Genomic DNA, 9,056 nt, shown 5'->3' on the forward strand with positions numbered 1-9,056 from the left:
AAATCTGGTAATAACGAATAGACATCCTCATCCTCTCCCTTACCTCTCAGAGAGCGTTGGTCTCTTATATTATCAATATTGGCCGTAAGGGAAAAGCTGGTGGAAAGTTTGATGGAAAGAGAGATCTTCTGCTCCTCTTCTCTCTCTCTCTCTCATACTTTGTCCCATGTGTATGCATTCTGTTGGTTGCTTAGCACTGGTTACCATTGGCGACTTTACACTTTCTGCCATGCGTTGTTTTCGTTACTTTTTGAGTTCTCCTTTAGATAGCAGAGAGTGTCCTTAGCGTGCGTTTAATTGCCCGTCACACGTTCTTGTTTAAAAACCATTATATTAAACCGCACTTTGAACTGCACACGCATTTCAACTTGAACTGAGTCAGTGGTGTCTAGTAGAAAACGGGTTTTCTACAGCACCCCCACTATCTTTCAGCCTCTGCGCTTAGCATGTACCTGCTAACGAGAACACTGAAAATACAATAAATGGCCGACAGCTTTTATCTCCAGTCATAAATTATTACTGGTGCCTGCTCATACCTCCGAACGAACGTAATTTCCTCCAAATTTTATCCACAAAATATTGTTTTCTAATCAAGCCGCCGCTGTTTGTGGATGGAATAATAGTTTAATCGAAATACTGTATTGTTGGCGTTGAAAGTTATGCCGATCTTACTTGATCTTCTCCAAAGGAAAGGTTTGTCTAAAATATATTTTTGTTACTGCACTTTCAAAAGCGAGAGGCGAGAATTATGTTTGTATACTGACCCGGTTGTTTAAACTTTGTGACAATATATCCCTCAAACGTACGAATGATCCAAAACATCTTGTCTTAACATTTTGACCAGTCTAGGGAAGAGGAAGCGACCGCAGTAATGGAGGGAAAGCTTGTTTTTCACCTCATAGCCATCGTGATTATGACGGGTAAGTAGTTTGTGTCGTGAACAGCTTTGTGTTAATTCCAGTATCTACTCTCTTGCTCTGTAAACTTCAAACTAAAGTTATTTGACTACAAAATTTTTTTCTTCAATTTCATCTTGACGGAGAAAATGTTCTCGCTGAACCAACTATAATGAACACGTGACGTATTCATTTTTACGAAACAGGCCTTTCTACTCCAAAGGGGGTTAGATCCTCACACATGTACAGCTGTTCGTGGAAATAGGAAATCATTGATAGTCTAAAACGTTTACATCTTTTAGTTGAAATGATAGCGGGGAAGTATCTAAATCTCTTAACGATAAAGTCGCAGTTGTATCGTAGGGAACTACATTGCACTCAACCAAACTGACTTCCATGTCGAAAGAGAAATGGACTAAAATCAAGACTGAACGCCGGCTAAACCTAATGGACAAACAGTATCAAATTGAAGGCTATTCAAATTAAATTAGCCCTTTTTTAATTTACTGTCGTTAGGGTATGTCTGCAGCACGCATCAAGGTCACAAGAGAACTTTGACTTCCTTGGCGGCAGGTGAGACATGGAGAATGAATTGAATGATCTTTTTTTAATTGGTCATCCAATTTGACATCAAATATACCGCACAGAGTTCTAAGTCTGCCCCCACACTATGATTAATAAGGGAGTGGACACTTTAAAAAGGCGTGGCCCATTAACTCATTCGAGCACGGAACACAGTAGTTGAAATATACATAGTACACGAGTGCCAGAGGTTGATGATTCAAGCTAATAGCTCTCATCTTTACTCAATGGAATTAAGATGCATTTGGCAGAAAATCTTATCATAACTTGAGGAACGAAGTTCTAAATTCCGAAATGGGTAACTTTATGAATGAGTAGTAGGAGAAGTCTCCTTTCATTTTAAGAAAACGTAGGGATTATTTGAGTCCATCACTAAAAAGTCTAAAAGAAGAAGATTATGCCAGTTTCATGAAGTGGAACACGATGGGTGACTTTGTGAATGCAATGAGCTAATAACGTTTATAGTAAAGACAATCAACCCGGAGATTGATCGTCAAATAGTGGTATTTGGCCGCACAAATAACATGCATCATGCAGTATGAGACTGGTGTCATAAAATGTTAGAGAGAGTCAGCACGTACGTACATTAGCCAGGCCAAGTAGTACTGATAATAATCCGCCTCTTCATATTTTCCAGAGAACGAGTAACGGTTTGTTCTAAACGAAAGAGTCCACTCACATGCGAGTCACCTGATCAGCTATCGCTATAACAGGGGTCTTTTGGGTCGGGAATCCCCTAATATTTCCCCTCGGATGACGGCGATCCGGTGACAAACTGTCACACAGCCCCGAGACGGAACACATCGTCAAGGAAATGTGCGAAGGATGGGAGAAGTGTGTACTGGAAGGAAAAGCCGACAAGCTGCAGAAAACAAAGCATTGTTTCGGTGTCTCGAAATATCTCTCGGTGAACTATACTGTGTACCTCAGAATAAAGAAGCGATTTTGTGCGACTCGGAGCGATCAATGATTACCTGCCCGTCTGACTGGCTTCTTAGAATAAAATACAGTTTCTGGGGCCGTGACAGAACTGAAGTTTGTCCATCTGCGAAAGGGCAGGAACTCTGCCCCGGCGCATCAGAGACTGTCTCTAAACTAAGGAGTAGATGTAACAATATTCCTTTCTGCCCTTTACAAGCGTTTTACAAAGGCAACCGAAAAACTGTCCTCGTATCTGAGAAGTACCTCGTAGTGAACTACAGTTGTCGACCCAGTCCTGAAATCGGACGGCGCGGTCAGCTCGGCCTTATTCCTCTTTCAGTTACCGCGGACTTCGAGCCCGATCGCTAATTTGGAAACCATCCCCAATGATAGGAGGAATAATTTCGAAATAGCGAGTTTCCGGAAAAAAAAACTTCATTTGTAGGGTGCTAACGTATGTCAAAACGATCAAGTAAAAGTCATGCCCAGCATAGTATTTCACTTATAGTCCAAGCAGGCATACGGAGTATTCTTTGCGGCATAAGTTTCCGGCTCCTTCTTACAATACACATGTACGTCAATGCAAAAATAAACAATGCCTCCATTTATCCACCACTTATAACAGAGTCCCCCTGCTTACACATACCCATTGTCATAAAGAAATAGTTTGTATATAGTAAAACCGTGCCCCCTTTATATCGGTGGGTGTTTGTTGGTTTGTTGTTTTTTTTGAAGTGTTGCTGTATGCCTTCACAAAATTATGTGTCATATCCCCTTGGCAACCAAAGAAATAAATGATGGTCTTTCGACTGACCTTATCAGGAGTCCAAACTGTGATTAAATTCCGTGATATTGCGCCAAAATAACAAACTGTTGCAAAGCGAATCTTACCGAAGAGTTGGTTGTTGATCACAACTTTGGATACTCGAAAATTGCACTCGTTTAATTAATAAATAAAATCAGTTAATAAACAGCATATTAAGGTTTTTTCTGATCGAAAACAAATTCTCGGAGTTTGTGCATCCTCTCTTAGATCTTAGGTTACCACCTTACATCTATGCACGCACTAAACGATGTGTAACCCCCACCCTCCCTACCATCAAGGTCTCTACATGAAAATAGACAGGGCGAAGACTGGTGAGAGAGAAATATTGTACATGGGGCCGCAGAGGCATTATTCTCTTCGATTCTTAACAGGAGGAGAGTAAATTTTGTGCCATCTTATCCAGCGGAGACTTAGTAAAGCGCAAGGCATTATGAATAACTTGTCAAAGGTCCCAAACCACAGCAACACCAGGATAGGAGATCAAAGGTACCCATACCTAGTATTCTTGCGAGTGCTAAGTTCAGAATAATAAGATTTTAACAAAGAAAGAAGAACTACAATTAGCGAAACGTTTTGCTGTTATCTGCTCTACATCTCTTAAAGATCCTCGTGAGGTTTCTCTCCTCCGACTTGGGTTGAAAACAGTCGCTAAAAGTCGCTAAGTGGAAATAATTCTCCTGCTTTTCAAGAATCTTCAGTTCGAATAATATGACACCGAGTTTAAATAATGCACGAGCGGAAACCCACCCGCAAAAAGCAGAAATTATGAAGTGTATCAAACTGAAATACGAGGAGGTTCCGCTAAAATTTTTAGAATTTGACATGGCTTGTTCATGAAAAAGAATTATTAGATCACTGCGGTCCTGTTTCCAACTACGATCCGGATACATCGTGAGTGACGTCATACAATTCCTGCATAATTCACGTTTTCCGCCTGCGGTCACACAAGGATTAAAAAGAAACAAAAAAGGCAACGTGAAAAGGCCCCAACACAAGGTAACTTAGATAGTTTGAACTTACTGCTATTTTCTATTCCTCCCCCTGAATAAGAGGTTGTCATTTTGGAAACAAGACTCGTTGTCATCTTCTCAAAGTAAACCAGGCAAAGAAGAATCTTTTCGTGATAACCTGTCGTTTACAAGGCGTGAATGGTGACTAATGAAACATCGCCGGAACCCTATTTTTTTTTTCGCGAAGGTTTCTGGAGGAATGCTTTTAATCAAATATTGTTACTATAATGTTTTTTTGATACACTTGTTGAACAATAATATTCAAACTGTTTAGTCTAGTGTTGGGTTATATAGCTGAGATTTGCCTTTGTTGTTAAATTTCAAGCACGTAATCTTTAACAATGAGTCCTCCTGAGGTTATCTTATTTTTGATTTGACGCAGAAGTCATAGGATTTCAGTGAACTTCGCAATTATACTGATTTTCGATACAAACACGTTAAAACGTCCTTATCTGAACAAACTGGACTAAATTTCACTCTTGACTGATCCAGGTGAAAAAAACAAATTTGACCTGTTCTCAAATTGTTACCACCCGTTAAGAAAGTTATTCTCGGTTTGATCTTGTGGTAACATCAAATCACAGGTACAAAACTTTGGCGCCTATTTGACCAATTCTTCGATAAAAATAAATATTAGTTCTCATATTTTTATTTGCTTTGCTTTTGCAAGGGCAGCGATGGCAAAAAGCCGTTTCATTCACCAAATATTTGCTCTCGTCGCCTTTCTGAACGTAGCATTGGCTTATGTACAAGGTAAGTCTGGTATACCCACATGCTTAGATGTGTGCAAACGCTAAATGTTAGTGGATAAGACACACAAACGCTTTTACTTGCAGTGCACAAATCTGAAAAATGTTTGAAAAGTCGTCCAGTAGTTCAGCCTCTAAAAAGAAATTTTTTCCTCGCCGTCTACATGCCTGTGGAACCAATGCGTCATCCCTTGAATTGGAGTAGGCTCCCACGTCGCCCAAGGAAAAAAATTTTTTTTCATATATGGTGATACTGACTTCGCTGCGTTTTTTTCTCTGAGGTGGAGTTCACAATCAAGATGCAGGGGCTGGTTTGAGTCAGATTGACCTCGAAGCTTGTGAGTATCAAGGCTCTCATAAAAAGATTAACACGTGAACATTTGCTTGCAAGAGGACTTGTTCGCTTTTTACTACTTTTCAAGCAAACGGCACCTCAATGTATTAGCACTCAACTATGCTCTCGCGTTAATGGTAACTAATGTTTACCATAAATTAAAGAATACGAGTCAAGAGTAAACTTCCTTTTGGCCAGGCACTTTTGGCGACCCTCAGGAAAGTTTATGGAGCGCACATAAAGATTAATGTTTGACTTCTTTTATAAGGTGAACTGTTCGCGTTTAAACTAACTATTTTGGTGAATGTATTTTGGTGAATGGAACACACTCCACACCAGGATTAATGCTTGTGACTGTTTGTTCGCCCATCTTAAAAAGTGCAGCTCTGTGATAAAATGATTCTTGCTCAGTTCTATTATTTATTTGTTTCCAGCCAAGGAAATCACCGTTTGTACAACACAGAGGAAACCGCTGAGCTGCTCATACCGGGCTCAAACATCGCAGTTACAGGTGTATCTGGGTCGCGGTCGCAAGTCTGCTGTGATATGTCCTTCAGATGATGGAGATACAATGCTTGACTGCTTCACTGCACCGGAGTCAGAGGGAATAGTGAAGGGAAGATGCGAAGGAAAAGAATCATGTGAACTTGAAGCCAGACATGCCTTGCTACAGAACACAGGATCACAACACTGCCCTGGCGTAAATAAATATTTAACTGTCAATTACACGTGTGTGCCTGATGCAAAAGAAGTCGTCATTTGTGATTCTGAAAACTCAAGCCTCACCTGCCCGGCTTCATGGAAGATTGGCGTCAATTCAGTTTTCTGGGGACGCCAGTCAACCACTGTCTGTCCGCAGAGAACGGACAGACCATGTGCACTGGGGCCCCTGAGAGTCTTGGGATTGTGAAGAAGTCATGTGATGGGTTGACCAGGTGTGACGTGCATTCTTCTTATGATCAAGTACAAAATGGCGCCGAAAACTGCCCCGGAGTTCAGAAATACTTGATAATCAACTACAGCTGTAAACCGCATCCAAACATAGGTAGGGTGTGTGGAGTTGGTAATGCATCTCAGGAAACCGTTTTATTAAACAATCTGTGACTTTTCCAACATGTTGGATCGTGTGGTTCAAAGCACTTATTCGGATTAAAGCTGTGCGGTACCTCGAGGTTACTACATGCACAGTTTACGAGGAGCGGTTGTATCGGATTTTGAACAACCCAACCCTGGTGCACGTTGTACCCTGTCTCAGTAACTGTTGATTTTGGATGGTTTCTCTTGCTTAGTCTGTTAAATATCTACGAAATGCTAAGGGAACGCAAAAAGGGGAGTAGTGATGCTCCTTGTCGCTTAATGCTTAGGAAACCGGGAAAAGTCCCGGCTGGCTGGGCCACTTGGCTTGAGTACAGACTTAACATCTTTTTTTTTATTTATCCACATCGTAGGTACGGAAGAGGATGCCATTCAGAATGACCAAGAGGCAGTTCCCATGAAGGTCCCTCCTGCCAAACCCAAATCAGGACTGGCACCAAACGTTGTGAACGATCTTAAACAGCTGGACGGCGGGGGCCAACAGATTGTGAAAATACCAGCTGAAGAGGGGAATAGTGTTGTTGGAGAGAACTTGAATATTGGACGACTGGGCATGGGAGGCCTCAAGGCTCTGGAGAAGATCAACAATCTTATCAAAGCGTCTGCTGAAACGCAAGATGGCGACGATCCTGGGTCGGACAATGGTTTGACAGATGAACAAGCGCAGGCTATTGAACGTATGATAATTGAAGGAATCCATCATATAAAGAAAAAGCCGTCATTGCCATTGCCTTCTGGTACAGAGAGAGCCTCTATTCCTCGTCAGAAGAACATGCAGAAATCAATTCCCAAGCTACCGCAGGCGGCGAGAAGGAAAGGCGACCCTGTACCACTTCCGACAAAGCTTGTATCTCAAAAGAAAGCAACCAGAGCTCTACCCACTGCAGTACAGGTGGGGGTACCAGGCTACAGAAAGAAGGGCTAACGGCAAGGGAACACCGCCAGGTAATCAGGATCAGATGAAAAAAAACAGTACCTGGACTAAAAGGACCTCGCTCAACGAAATAGTCCAAGTTCCAACAAAAAGAGACCTGTTCCTGTTCTTAAAAACCAGTTCGCGGAACAAAGAAAAAACTCGCAGCCTCAGAAGCTTCGTGGCTTAGGACTTGGAAATGCAGGAGCTGGAAATTCACCTTAATGTATGAAAAATAAAGTCAGCGGCATCGAATCAAAAGGCATGGCGGAAATCCATCCGAGTTGATATTGCAACGGTTGCCTTAAATTGTTTGTTTGTTCGTTTGTTTGTTTTTTATATAGGAAACCGATCCACCTTTTTGATAGATGCTTAGCGCTAGGATAATTGGCTAAGAGATTTTAGCTGATATTGTAACCGAATACGAGACTCTAGTAAAATAAGCCGAGTAAAAGTAAGTAACACTATTTTTTCACCAACAAAAAAAATTATGCACCCTGGGGTCAAGGGTAGGGTGTATGATACTAGGTTATAGATCATGGTTATACGCAGGGAGCATGAAAAAGCTTAGGTAAACTTTCACATGAACGACTCAATAACTGCAAACATACCCAAACGAACTGAATACAGCTTTTACGCTTTCCGAGTGAACTCTATTACCTAACTTAATGATGCTCAAATGTTTCAATAAAGAACACAGTGAAACCATCAGATTTGGTTTTTCCTCCTAAGAAAACTTTCAACGGTCATTCTAATTCCTTTGTTCCTTCCTCTTGTATCAGACCATTTCCTAGAATCTTATGTCTCCTTTCACAGGTTTTTCGCATCTCTGTTTTTTGTCTTTTTGGTTAACGCAACATGAAGAATTAACGTGGTGCAAAATCTAGCTGAAGCTGCAGAAATGCTGATTTGCTTTCCTAACAAAATGTAGCACGGAGTAAAATATAAAAAAAACGTATTCAGGGTCAGTCAGCACAACTAGACGAGGTTAATGCAGCCCAAAGGGGTTGAAAAACTCCTCTTCGCAACACAGTGAGCATAGTTAGTAGTCTCCTCTACTAATTATGCAGTGAGTGAAGAGAAATTGTTATCTCCGGCAAAAACTGAAACGTAGTAAGCGCGTGTATCTACAGAATTGTTTTCCATACTTTTCTCATCGTCCTCATAGTGCGCGCAACACAGGGTTGCGTTGGGGTAGAAAGGGTTTACGTGTGATTTTCCTGACTTAATGGGAGGCACACTTATGAACTCAATGTAACAAGTCTTTTACGTTAATTCTATCATAAATCGACTCAAACGTGGACATGCGTATAAAAAACAATAAGTACTCGACGCTTCCGAGTTCGCGGCCTACGTCTTCAGCGCTCTCTGTCTTTCAACAGTGCGCGCTCTATGGAAAATTAACTCGCGCACCTGCAAAGTTTTGCCGTTCGACTTTTAGTGCCCTTCTAATAGGAGAAAAGCGTTAGCGAAACAGTGATCATGGCCCAGTTCCAAAGTGGTATGGCAGTAAGATGTCGATCATTCTACAAGAATTCAAATGCAATTTTTAAACAACTGATTAGTTTTTTCACGACAAAAAGGCCAGTTTAAAAATGCGACAAACCGGTTCAACATATTTATATGCCCTGGAATTATGAATTGAATTAAGTTTTTTTTTTCCGGTAAAACTCCAGCTTCAGATAGTTTACCAGGTTATTGTTCCACAACTGTCTGAGTTAACTCCAGTC

At 41.1% G+C, this 9,056-nt stretch overlaps 2 non-coding genes and 1 pseudogene across 2 annotated transcripts; all 3 read left to right on the forward strand.

Moving 5' to 3' along the window:
* The first annotated feature begins 552 nt into the window (after window positions 1-552).
* Window positions 553-1,469, forward strand: LOC131797393 (uncharacterized). The gene is made up of 3 exons (XR_010716705.1): window positions 553-693; window positions 845-920; window positions 1,413-1,469. It is a non-coding gene; the product is annotated as an uncharacterized protein (transcript).
* A 758-nt stretch (window positions 1,470-2,227) lies between these two features.
* LOC136276869 (L-rhamnose-binding lectin CSL2-like) lies at window positions 2,228-2,785 on the forward strand (annotated as a pseudogene).
* A 1,288-nt stretch (window positions 2,786-4,073) lies between these two features.
* LOC131797370 (uncharacterized) lies at window positions 4,074-8,037 on the forward strand. Its single transcript, XR_010716663.1, has 5 exons — window positions 4,074-4,221; window positions 4,906-4,988; window positions 5,266-5,322; window positions 5,753-6,363; window positions 6,767-8,037. It is a non-coding gene; the product is annotated as an uncharacterized protein (transcript).
* The last annotated feature ends 1,019 nt before the right edge of the window (window positions 8,038-9,056 follow it).

Source organism: Pocillopora verrucosa, chromosome 2 (genome assembly GCF_036669915.1).
Source record: "Pocillopora verrucosa isolate sample1 chromosome 2, ASM3666991v2, whole genome shotgun sequence".
Classification (NCBI taxonomy): domain Eukaryota; kingdom Metazoa; phylum Cnidaria; class Anthozoa; order Scleractinia; family Pocilloporidae; genus Pocillopora; species Pocillopora verrucosa.